Here is a 7,542-nt window from a genome sequence, read left to right on the forward strand (position 1 = left end):
CTGTTGTTGTTTCCCAGTGTTAACCGGGGAGCTTGTCACCCCACTGCAGAGGAGACATGAGGAGGACTACAAGGAAAAGCAATACAGCATGGCTAAGTGAAAAATATTAGCTATCTGTACTAAATGTAGACCAACCTAGTTGAGTATGAAGCTGTATTTGTGTCAACTCCAGTCCCTAAAACTAACTGAATTTGTAGGTGATGCCTTTATTCTTTCATCATATCACCATAGAAAAGTACAGAGAGAGAGCAGTGTGTTTCAGGAATATCTTAAACAACCAAGACGCTGTATCACCCAATTCAGTGACTGTTGACGAAATCAGTCAAAGTTTACCCTGGATGTGAAGCAAGAGTTATCAGCAAGCTTGCTCATTGGCTGAGGGTTAACAACAAGTTTGCTCATTGGTTGAGGGTTCACAGCAAGCTCGCTCATTGGTTGAGTAGTTTATTGGTTGAGGGTTAACAGCAAGCTTACTTATTGGTTGAGGGTTAATAGCAAGTTTGCTCATTGGTCCAGCTGCATTCTCTACCTTGATCCCTGGACAAGATAAGGAAGTCTTAGCACGGGATTTGTGTCTGTATAATTCACTCTTAACCCAGAGCCTTTGATTGTAGTAGAAACTCAGTCTGCCTTGCTTAATGAAGAATCGATTTCACACGTTATCACTATTTTAAGTAGTGGACAGCCCATAATCTCAGCCCAAAGGTTTTTCAGGCAGACGTCTGAGCAGCTTTTTTCATTCTTCAGTTTCTGAGAATGAGGAATGGGGTAAACCAAAGGCAAGTGTTGCTGATGGAAATTTAGGCTTCAAATAAAGTCGGGGGAAGGGGGACTGGCAGAAAGAGTAACACGTGGCAAGAACATACATACCTTATGCCATGGAAGAATTAGCCCTCCATGGCCAGAGCACTGACCAGAAATCTGAGTCCCCAAAACAGGGAGGGCTTTCACCGAAACAGAAACACACACATAACGTCCTTTCCCACAAGACACATGCTGAAAGGCCTTCTGCAAAGATCCATTAACGTCGGTAGAGATAAGAGAAGCAAGCAGAGAACTCTGTCCTAGAGCCTCAGGGGCCTTTTTGCCAGCTCGGCTTCCACATCAGCGAGCGCGAACCTCACAGGGATTCACACATCTTGAGTCTGGATTTGAGACTGTAGTGACGCAACTCACGGTCTCAAGCCCCTCCCACTCCAGAGCATTAGGCGGCTTCAGAAGGTTTTGCTCTCGTGAAGCGTTCTCATTTATCTATCTACTCCCTGGGGGTACTTCGGGGTCCTCTGTGTTTTAAAACTCCGCCATTTTGCTAAACTGGACATCATATTTTCTAACTTGACAGTTTTCTTTATGAGTCCTTATCTGCCAGATGTAACTGTCGCCATTCAGACTTAGCCTAACAAGAAAAACTCTGTTGTTTTCTTAGTGTCCTTCCATCCTTGTCACCACTGCCTCAGGACAAGCGACATTTGTCCTCCATCAAGAAGCCCGGCTATCTTTCAAAATCCCGGAGGACTGGTTCCAGGAATTCCAGGTACCCCCCCCCCGAAATACCAGGAATTTCCCTTTTGTAAAAGTGACACCCAGGTCATTCTGCTCTACAGAGTGAGTTCCAGGATAGCCGAGGCTACACAGAGAAGCCCTGTCTGGAGGAACAAAACTAATTACTTAGTTATCGCGGCATAGTATTTACACATAAACTCTGCCTGGGCACTTTCTAATCTCCAGACAATGTACTTACTACATTAGCCATGTATGTAAGTCGGTACTCTATTGTATTATTTAGCAAACAGCAATAAGGAAGTAGAAGCTGTATATATTCCAACAAGCACAAATTTTCTAAATAGGTCCTGCCCTCCTTGTTTTAACTGGAGGGATGACAGCCCCTGCAGCTATGGTGGGCCAACTGTATTTATTTTGTTCTGTCCAAAGGGTGGGATGCTAAGCAAAACTGTTAGGATCTAGGACCCCAGGGTGAAAGGCCCTACTTCAGACCTTCGGAACTTTGGGGATCCCTCCTTCCTTAGTACTATTCTTCCAGCTTCCCCAAGTCAGGGCAGACTCTTCTCCCAGGCTTCTCTGGATCTCTCCCCAACAAACACAAACCCTAATATGCTATCCCAAGCACTTCAGATCAGACACACGCACTTCGGGAGACTAGGATTTCAGTTGGACGGGTGGAGAGAGAGAAGGGAGGGTGTTTGTGAGATTCTCCATCAAAACATTTAAATATCAAATTTCATAATACTGGAAAATGAATGACCAGAAAGATTTTTGGTCTCAAAAGTTTTGTACTTAACATTTTTCTTTTCTTTTCTTTTCTTTTTTTTTTTTTTTTTTTTTTTTTTGATTTTCGAGACAGGGTTTCTCTGAAGTTTTTGGTGCCTGTCCTGGAACTAGCTCTTGTAGACCAGACTGGCCTCGAACTCACAGAGATCCGCCTGCCTCTGCCTCCCAAGTGCTGGGATTAAAGGCGTGCACCACCACCGCCCGGCTGTACTTAACATTTTTCTAGTCAGTACAGGTCACCTCTCCCAGCAAGCACTTGAATTGTCTTTTAATGGTGCCCGCCATACACCACGGACTTGGGGATTTTAAGACGTATTTAATGCTTTTTTTTATTCAAATAATGTTTTAAGCTTTATAATGATGAACGTGAATTCATTTTATGATGGAAAATGCTAAACCTGTCTCCAAACGCAACAAAATATCCATCCTGGCCATGATCTTTGTCACCGTTTTCTGAATTGTTCTGTTCTAAACTGTTGCCCTCGGAAAATTCCAGTCCTAACTGAGCTTTGTGGCCAGAATACCATGTAACCAATTCATGCTGAGCCAGGGTTTACATTGAGGGAGGACTGGGGCAGAGCTCTTGCCCGAGTGGAAGAGCTTCTGTGCCCGGCTTCTGTACGCTGCATGTGTTTGCAGAATGGAAACATGCATAGTTCTCTCTGTTTCCCAAAACCCTGTGCTCACTTGTGGCGAGCAGAGTGGGGAGGCGTGAGCGTTGAGGAGTGCCTAGGGAAGTCTCTGTTCTGTGCCTGGTGGGCTTCTGTGACGGAATATTACAAGGTGAGTCTCTGATTTACCACGGGTTATTTTGTTCAGGCCCCTCCAGCCAATCTAACAGACAGACTCTAGGGCAAAAGGCCCATCAGGTCGAGAGTTTAGACACATCAGTAGGGATGGGTTGAGGGATGTGGACTCCCCAAGTATACCGTCACTTAGACATGAAGACTCTATGGTACTATAGGCTTCCTGTCTCTGTTTCCCCAGGACAACTATGCCGGGTGGGACTCTAACCCCAGTGGGATGGGGGTAGCGGTTTGGGGAGGTCGTTCAATTCAGATAAAGTCATGAGAATGAAACTCCAGCCGTGAAATTAGTGCGTTCATGCGAGGGGGAGACTGAGGATGTGTCTTCATGTGTCATGTGTGCCATATGAGAAAATACAGTGACCAGGACTAAGAGCTGGGCAAGACCCTCATCAGACCCTGCATCTGCCCATGCCTCCCAGGCTCCAAAAGCACAAGGAGTGAGTGTTAGCCACTTAAGTCCCCAGTCTTCATTATTTTCATTACGACAGTCCAAACTGATTTCTAGGGAATCTTCACACGCTGTTTATTTTCCTCCTTTTTCTTCTGTGTTATTGCTGTGTGTGTGTGTGTGTGTGTGTGTGTGTGTGTCTGTCTGTGTGTGTGTGCACGCACACACATGCGAATGCATACACACGTGCTACGGCCCATGTATGGAAGCCACAGAACAACCTTGTCAAAGTCAGTTCTTCCCCCTTCATGCAGGTTCCAGGGAGTTGACTCAGGCCCCCTGAGTGACGTCACTGACCCCACCCACCAGTCGCTCGCTAAGCTTGGTGTGATAGTGGAGATGACGTCTACTTGGTTTCCATTTTATAACTTACCCATAATTCCTGGCTTTTGAACTCAAATGACCATACCCCCAACCCCTGTCAGGTGCTAAGTGTCGAAGCAGCCATGGTATCAGCAACCTCGGTGAGTGGGAGGGCTTATTAAAATCTTCCCGTAGAGCTATTTAGTGATTGATGGGGGAGGTCACAACACATTGCGGGCAGTGCCATCCCTGAGCTGGTGGCCCTGGGCTCTATAAAAAAGCAGGTGAGTGAGCAAGCCATGAGGAGCAAGTCAAGTAAGCAGCATCCCCCTCCATGGTCTCTGCATCCGCTCCTGCTCAAGTTCCTACCATGACTTCCTCCGGTGATGGACTGATACCTGGAAGTGTCAGCACATGAACCTCCTCCTACCTATGGTGGTTTGAAAGAAAATGGCCCCCAACCCTCCCCAAGTTATTCCATCACAGCGATAGAAAACCTAACCGAGATAGTAAGGACTTAATAATGCTCGCTAAACACACGGGTGAAGGAGTGAGTGAGTGCCATGTGTCTCCAGTCTGGTCCCTCACACGTCCTACATAGCTTTTATCACACAGTCTAAAAGGTTGTATTTTGTTACAGAAAGTCCCAAGGATTTTTGTGTGTGTGTGTGATATCTTATTTCCAAAAGCAAACATACAACAAACAGCTAGAATGTTTAGAATACAGCCTGTTTGTTTTATTATTTTTTTTTAAAAAAAATCTTTAAATTGACACCTCTTGTGCTTTGGATAGAAGTTCTCACACCTGGATATTAGAAAATTCTCAGTTTAGCAGAAACAACTCTGCTCAGCTGATCCTAATCGGCTTATCACTAATGTTCTATTAACATTCCATAATGGCCTTTCTCTTCACTTCTAGCCAGTACATACATTTTCCTAGTCTTCTTGCCCAAGTCAATCCATAAATACTTTTGATCTCTGAACTTTCAAACCCCAAAAGATTGATCGGGTCACTAAACACTGACTTCTTGCTTCCATGAGAGTGAGAGCTCGCAGGGGATCAGGATCAGTGAATGACACTTCATCTTTTCAGGACTTACTTCACAGCTGAACACTTCTCAGAATAACAAACACAAGCCCAGCCTCTGTCTGACAAGCCATGGCAAAGACCAAACGAATGCGCGATACCACTCAGCCTGGCCCCCTGCTCTAGCAGGAGGGGAAGCAGGCAGTGTGTGTTGTGAGTTATTACGGTCCCCACGCTACCCTCACACCCAGATCAGTGGCAAAGTGGAAGTCCGAGACCCCAGGCGTGACAACCACACACCAGAAATGTCTGCTCCAGGCCCAGAACCTTACCTCACGTGATGTCAATAAGAAAGACACATACCTCGCAAGAAAAAGGCTGCTTCCTGTGCAGGGGCCTTGGTATCACGGTGGGGGACCCTTTAACACAAGCAAAGCCTACGACTATCTGCCTAAGGACAGGTTCAAAAGAGCAGACAGACCAATAGTGTAAGAGTTTGTGTTTGGAAGTTAAATTTATCACTTAAAAGGTCATGATAGGGAAGGAAGTTCCTGACAAAACTATATGGCTACACACATAGGCATCACCCAGGACATCCTGGTTAGGAACAGAAAGCGTTATATATGACCACAGACCAGAGTGGGTGCTTGTGGAACTCTAAGTCTAAGGTGGACAAGCCAGCTAAAATGTATATGGAGGGAGTAGCTGGGAGCCTCTCTCTGTGTGTGTGCGCACTCGTGTGCGCACACACCCAGTGCATTTGCACAGAGGAGTACGTATGCTCACTCAGAATTATATACACTCATATGTATAATCCTTTGATAGGATTCTGGCCAATCCCCCCAATTATCCCTAGAAGCTTGGACACAAAGTGTGAAGAATTCCTGCCGTAACCAGCAACTGTCAGATTCATAAACAGGATGCATTGCTGTTAGTGACGGCCAATAGCTAACGTTATGACAACCGAGGCCACGTGACTAGAGTTCTGAGAGTGTGACCGCATGGGCGGGAAGGACAGAGGGAACCCCTCCCAGCCTCACAGACCACTGGAGAGTGTGGCACAGGGAGACAGGGCAGAGAGGCTTCCTGTTCACACGTGGGAGGATCCTGACAGCAGACGTTCCACGTGAATGTAGGATCAGGGCTCTACAAGACATCACGCTGCTTCGGCTTTGCACCCCAAACTGACTGTTAACACTAAGTTTTATTGGCTGTTTTTGTATGATCTGTCACATGTATAGAAACAAAAATGAACATAGAATAAAGCAGGGCAGGGCAGCACCCCACCCCTGAAAACCTCGCATATGAGATATTATGTGTCCTGATCATTGTTATAATCTGGATCCCTGCTTCATTCAGGATGCAATTAGGATACAGACGCCCTGCAGGTCTTTCAGAGGGAGTCCCAGAACTTGTGATATGTTTGATGAAGGAACCAGAACCAAGAGCATTCAGAAGCCGGGAACTCCTCAGGGCGATATTAAGATGGTCCCCTGCTTGTGTGTGTTTGGTTGGTCCGGTCCATTGTCATTTGTATTTAAAGTTGTGATTGTTTTGTTTACTGTCGCGTGCATGTGTGTGTATCTGAGAATATGCACATGTGTGTGCAGTACCTGGGGAGGCCAGAAGAGGGTGTCAGATCCCTTGTAACCGGGGTTACAGACAGTTGTGAGTTGCCTGACGCAGGTGCTGGGAAATGAATCCAGGTCTTCTGGAAGAGGGATGAGGGCTCTTAACTGCTCAGTCACCTCTCCAGACCACTGGTTGTCTTGTGGTGTTTGTCTATGAATTTTTGACTGGCTTTGTACTTGTTATGAAGCCCAGGCTAGCCTAGAACTTAGTGGCAATCCTCCTGCCTATGCACCTATGCCACCAAACAGGCAAAGAAGGTGTAAACAGGGACTAGAAACCAGAAACAGCGCAAGAGGGTGCCGGAGTGAGAAACGCACCCATGGACTGCCAGATAGGCCCCTCAAAGAAAAGAGGAAGAGAGATGTCTGCCTTTCCCCAGAGTGTCTTCTTTGACGATTCCCATTGGCTTATCCTATGAAAAGCTAGCCAGCAACGAAACAGGAAACTGCAGTCCCCTGTGGAGTTAGAGCAGAGCCTGGAAAGGCCAAGAAACCAGGCAAACCAAGAGACTCCCTTCCAGGAAGTTGAAGTTGGGACGAGTCGGAAGAAAGCCAAGGCTACGGGAGTCTGTTCACGCGGTGGGAAAGGAGTGAGCTGGATAAAGACAGACAGGGGAGGAGAGAGGCTTGGTACAGACTGGAAGAGGAGGAAAAAGAGGAGGCATGGCTCCAGGCTGGCTAGAAGAGGGGCTTCCCGTGCCACGGCGGGCCAGGGAACAAATGACAGAGCTTCAAGTGGACTCAAAACCCCACGGAGAACTCCCGTCTGCGCTTTGATGTCGCTGAAGTTCGTTTAGATTTAAGAAGTAATTGATTGACATTAATGTGAATTTAAGTCTCTCCTGTCAAAATAAAACTGAAATATCTTTCAGGAGATTTCTTTCAAGAAACTTGTGATAGGATTTCAGAAAGTCAAACCCATCGCAGACCCTTCCTTGTGTCGTGAACAAAGGAGAAAAGCCGAGAATAAGCAAAACAGCAGGGGGGGAATTGTGTGTGTGTGCGCGTGCGCGCCTGTGTGTGTGTGTGTGTGTG

Source organism: Microtus ochrogaster, unplaced genomic scaffold, assembly GCF_000317375.1.
Source record: "Microtus ochrogaster isolate Prairie Vole_2 unplaced genomic scaffold, MicOch1.0 UNK8, whole genome shotgun sequence".
NCBI lineage: Eukaryota > Metazoa > Chordata > Mammalia > Rodentia > Cricetidae > Microtus > Microtus ochrogaster.